Source organism: Saccopteryx leptura, chromosome 2 (genome assembly GCF_036850995.1).
Source record: "Saccopteryx leptura isolate mSacLep1 chromosome 2, mSacLep1_pri_phased_curated, whole genome shotgun sequence".
NCBI lineage: Eukaryota > Metazoa > Chordata > Mammalia > Chiroptera > Emballonuridae > Saccopteryx > Saccopteryx leptura.
In genome coordinates this window covers 354,031,650-354,037,649 of record NC_089504.1, presented here as the reverse complement: position 1 = coordinate 354,037,649, position 6,000 = coordinate 354,031,650, and positions in this window count along the sequence as shown.

Here is a 6,000-nt window from a genome sequence, read left to right as displayed (position 1 = left end):
GACTGGGTTTAATGTTAGAAAATATTTTCATGGACAGGCCTTTAGGGTGGGACGGATAAATGTATCACATGACCGAGACAAGCGTTAAGAGTGAGCCTTAGACGGATGTAACAGAGGGAATCTGATCATTTTTTAAAAATAAAACATTGTTCAGACTTAAATATAAATAAAACGAAAATAATGTAAGTTATTTATTCTTTCTCTGCGGACTGGTGCCAAATGGCTCATGGACCAGTACTAGATCAAAAGCAGCCCCTTCACCCATAAATCCTTGAATTTTATTGGAGAAAGTCCAGAAGGTCAAGAAAAAGTCAAGGAATTTCCCAAAGTTTTCTATGGCATATGGTAGGCCAGTTATCCTCATTTTACCCACTTCTTTTCCTTTGGAGGTTTCATTTTGAAATTTGATGCCCTAGGATTCTAACTAGCCAAACTTGGGCATCAAGGTCTATACCCGGCATTGGTAAACTATGGCCAGTCAACACGCTAACTTCAACTCACTGCCTGCTTTAATCAGTAAAGTTTTATTGGAGGATAACAAGCTCATTTGCCTATGTATTGTCTGGATATACCACAGTGGCAGAATAGAGTAGTTGTGACAGTTCAAGTCCTCAAACCCTAAAATATTTGCCCTCAGGTCCTTGCATCAGTAGTTTGATATCTCTGGTCTACCCCATTCTGGCTAGTGTTCTAGGGCGGCAAGGAGAATTCTTTCCGTCTTGATTTTTTACTTATAGAAAGCTTTTTTTTTTTTTTTTTTTTAAATGAAATAGCTATTATTTGAAAGTTCATCAGATTTGGTGATAACCTAGATTCCATTATTTATATTCAAAAAACAATTAGGTCTAACAGACATTTCTCAGTCTGTGGGTTCGCTATTGTTTCATTTTAAAGTACTCTCAACAGAAATGTAAAAAGCCACTTCTTGGTTACTTGGTTAGCTTCAGGAATCTCCCTAACTCCCTGCCAACAGCAGCAGAAATCTCCAAGTGGCTTTTCAGAGACTTTAAATCACTGAGCTTGCACTGCTCACCTCTCGTTCCCCAAGCCCACCCTGGCCCGCTCCAGTGACCGTGATGCATGGTCCGGACAGAAACAGGCAGAGGACACAAAGAGCCCCTTTGGGGAAAGCAGCTCTGACTTTCACGGGGTTTTTCCTTGTTCCAGGAATTGAGATTCCAACAGGGAAAGAACATTCTCTTTAGTGGGCTGGAGTTGACTGAGATCCTGAAACGCTCAAGTTTTCTCCAAACGGTCTGCTTGTAAATCCTTTTAAGCACGCGGCCCTTAGCACAAGTCCCCACTAACCTAAATACCATGCCGAGCTAGGAGAGGACCGGTAGGTACATCTGGTTATTTTAGAAGATTGGGGGAAAGAGGCACAGGAGTTTGAATCTGTAGGTGCTCTTCTCCCCTGTTGCTCCTCCAGTCTCCTGAAGAGTTGTGGAAAAGGCCCAGGTTCATGCTCCCCAGGAGCGTGGGGGACTCAGTGCCGTTTCCTTTGTATGGCTGAGATTCTTCCTTTAAACAGGAAATGTCCGTCTTTGGGGCATTCGGCCGCATCATCTGCAGCAATAAAACAATTCAGTAGTGACTCAGCCACTTGTAAACTCCTGTTCCGTATAGCTCAAGTCTCAACAATTCTGCAAGTCGGAAGTTAAATACTTCAAGTATCCCCTGCCCCTTAATATCAAAGAAGAAAATGCAAATCATCCTCTTCTCAAAGGAGAGCTGGAAGGATGAGTATATTTCAGAACAATAAGACCCTGAGGTTATTTGGACAATGGACAGTCATTGAGTTCTAATCCTTGGTCTGCCTTTATCTAGCTGTATGACTCATGGGAGTCATTTCATGTCACTGGGTTTGTTAAGTGGGAAAAAATGGAGCGCTGGCCAGTGGCACAGTGAAGAGTGTGGGCAATCAATGGCACAACTTAGGGAACAACGAGTTGATGCTTCTCTTTCCTGCTCTCACTTCCTCTCAAAAAAAAAAAAAAAGAGATTTTTAAAGTCCTTCTGGCATACGTATTCAGATTGTTCTCACATTCTGAACTCTGAGGGCCATCAATCTCTGGAACAGGTGTAGAGAGAGAGGCAGTCTTGGCAAATTCATTGTCCTGTGTCATCCTCCCACTGGCCCTAAGGAAACTTATTTAGAACGTGCAGCTGGAAGGTGCAGCTCCTTGAATACCCTTGATAAGATAAACGGTCCTTTGGTTTGAAAGGCTGTGCTTCTTGACCAAATGTGCATTTTTGGCAGGTGCCCAGGTGGAATGGTGAGAAAAAGGGGAAAGTAGCTTCTTTTCTGCCCTGTCAGCTGGAATAACCCAGGCCCGCGGAGGAGACGTGTTACAGACAGATGACCTTCCCACCAAAGGGAACGGCGCCATTTTACTTAGTGTCTCATCTAGAGCTAAGGGAATAGAGAATAAGCTATGCAACTGTCTTCCTGGGCCCTAATTTTATAACTTTATAGATCATGAGGATCTGATTTTCTTAAGTCTTCCATTGAAACTTTGATAAGCACACATTTTCTTAGAGATGACTTTTGCCTTAACAGCTGCAGTTAGGACATGCTTCATGAGGGACCTCTAGGGGAAGAGACATGTAATCCTCCCTTAGGGTGTTTTTTTTTTTTTTTTTTTTTTTTTTGGACAGAGACAGAGAGAGAGAGAGAGAGTCAGAGAGAGGGATAGATAGGGACAGACAGATAGGAAGGGAGATGAGAAGCCTCAATTCTTCATTGTGGCACCTTAGTTGTTCACTGATTGCTTTCTCATATGTGCCTTGACAGGGGGCTACAGCAGACAGAGTGACCCCTTGCTCAAGCCAGCGACCTTGGGCTCAAGCTGGTGAGCCCGTGCTCAAGCTGCTGACCTCGGGGTTTCAAACCTGGGTCCTCCTCATCCCAGTCTGATGCTCTATCCACTGTGCCACCACCTGGTCAGGTTTCCCTTAGTTTTTATAAGGAAAAAGAAATCTTGACAGTGACACCATCATAATTGGCCTTAATCATCGCACCTGGAGTCATTCACCAAGAATACCAGAGGAATTTTGCCAACAAATTTAGTTTTGCACATTAAAGATACATGACTCTGAAATCACATTCATCTTTACTTTGTAGGGGGTTCGAAAGCAGCTCAGCCTTGATGAATTAGTTCTTTCTCTGAAATAAGGGATAACCTAACTCATTAGTAGCACGCATTGTGCAAATAGGACTAATCCGTACTGTGGGTAATTTGAGATGCATGTTTCAAAAAGGCATGATTCAGTGGAAAGGATGAGATAAAGAGGAAGTTTGCTCCTACCCCTTGTCAAAAACTACGGTACATGGAGATGTTATGACGTGTGAGAGGAGGACATGGCAATACGACATGCTTGAGATTTGAGTCAATGGATGTCTTTTTCCCCTAGCGTCTTACTCAGGGGTCTGTGTGGAAGTAGACGGCAGCCTGGCTGCGGAGACAAATGATTCTTCTGCACTCTTCTCTCTCTACATCTACAAGCACTTAGAATGCCTCATCCCCAAGACCACTCAGAAAAGAAATGTCTATTGAGGAACAGGAAGGAACAGAGAGTGACAATGGTGACATTGTCCAACCCTGAGGAAAAAATGCGCAAACATTTCTTTTTGCACCTCGAAGCCCAATATTTGGTTAAGATATTTAAGGTCTATCTTATGGAAGGTCATACAAGACTTTTAAGTTGCCCATCCTCATGGCCCTGCCCTGGGTCAAGACCCTCGACATCCTCACCTAGGAAAGTAAGGGCACGAGCACTGTAACTGGTGTTTTCGCTGCCAGTTTTGCCCCAGGCTCTCCTGCTTTCCGCATTGTTGACAGACTGATTTTGCTGAAATACTATAGGAAATCAGTTCCAATCGCTCCCATGCTTAAACGTCTTTCTGTGTCTATACGCCACGGTCATCGTGATAAAATGTCTATTGTTAGAGTAGTGCTCAGGCTCCTCCCCCGTGATACGGGCTCTATCTGCGTAGAAATGCTGTGCTCCAGTCTTCCAGATGGTTCCGTGTTCTCACGTCTCACAGCCTTTGTACATGCCATTCATTCCCTGCTCTTTTGAGTGTAAACTGGAAGGATGAGAAATGATAGGTACAATGTACCCGGCACTTAATTATGAGCCGGGTATACCTCGGAGGATTCCACATTTACTGAGGCGTTCAGCACTCTCAGCAGTGGCCTGAGGTTGGCGCGTCTTCGAGCCTCCCTATAAAAAGGAGGAGGCCGCAGCACAGAGCAGTTAAGGTCACACAGGGAGTAAGGGTGAGGTCTGGGCTTCCAGGCCCCATGCTCTTCACCACGGTGCTCTCCTGCCTCTAGGTTCCGGGAAGCACTTAGGTCACCATTCAGCTGAGGGAGAACTTTGGAGGGAGTGCCCGTGACGCCCCGGATGTGAAGAGGGCGCTGTGCACCTGCTCTTTCATCCTGTCCGGGGCGGAGCGCATCACACAGCATTGCTCGCGCTGAGTCCCAGGGGAGGCTGGGGTCTCCAGGGTCTCCTGCCTTCTTCTGCCTAGTGCTCGGTAAATATTTGTGGAGTGGGAAGAAAACCTTCACTGTCTCCTACCATAAACTACTTCCATTTGTTTTAAAATGTTCAATATTTCTAAAGAGTAACTGAACCCTCAGTTCTGCTGGGTGGTAAACAAGTAGTGGGTTATGGGCTCTGTCTTGGAGCCCACAGGAAGAAGGAGCAGGTCAGCTTCCATAAAGATGGCTGTGCCCTTTATTTTTTATCACTTTTCCCCCCACTCTCTCAGTTACAAAGAGTGCCACTCACCCAAGTATGAAATGTAAAAGAAACTTCTGTATAGAAGCAAGAAACTTCTCTTGTGTAGCCTTGGACTTAGAGGCTATGGCACTCTTAATTTGGGCATGGTAATGAAAAAAGTGACAGCAGAATTTTTTCAGATTGCTATTTGCTAGAGCAATGCAAGTGACTGGAAACACCAACTACATACATACCAAGTCCTAGTGTAAATGTTTGGTAAGATTTTATTTAATCACCATAACAATCTTTTAGGATAAGCATTATCCCCATTTTACAGATGAGAAAACGGAGGTTGAGAGTGATTAAGTATCTTACTAAAAGAGTAATCTGCAGAGTGGAAACCCAGACCCAGACCTGGCTGGCTCCAAAGTATCTCTCCGATGTAAAGCCTGTCTGAAGCCAGGGGTGTGCCTATGTAACCGACCACATTTTGGAATTATCAATTCAGATAAATTCAGCAATGAAATAAATATATCCCTTTCGAATGCACTGGCAGGCTTTGTCTAATGAGTTTGCGGTACAGTTGAGACAAGGCATCATTTCCTAGTGATGGAGAGACCAACTCTGGTGCTAGCCTGCTGGTTTCAATTCCCGCTCGCTTGTCATGTGTGTTTGGCAGAACCCCTCTGTACCCAGTGACTTCAACCTGAAAAACAGTTGATGATAATAAGTGAAAGTTTATACTAAAGAAACCTACCTTCTGGGGTTGTTGGGCTCTGGCTCCTGACCTCTGATGTGTTAGGGTGTCCCTTCAAGCGTTCCAGGGCTGAATAAGCCCAAGCCTCCCTGCCTACTTCGTGTAGTGCTTCTGCCGTCTGCTTTTTCTCTAACATGCCGGTCCTCATCCCTGGCTCGGCCGCAGGATGGAGGCTTGTGGTCACGGACATTTTGCTAATGCACTTCATTCCCCAAGAAGCGGTGGAAGTTTCTTGCTTCAGCTCTAACAGTCATGAAGTTTATGGATACACCCTGCTATATAAATTGCAGTCAATTATGTGAGGGTAGCTATTGAAATTCCCAGCGGTAGTAAAGAAGCTAGCCATTTGTAAGTCATGTGTAGTAATCTTTAGTAACCGATAATGAGACACTAATTAGCTCATTTGCTTAGTGTCGTTTTTACTTAGTCATTTAATGAGTTAATTACAAGAAAAAGAATTGAATAGTAATTAAATACCAATTAAAGGGTTTTATCTGTAAGCAAAGTACATT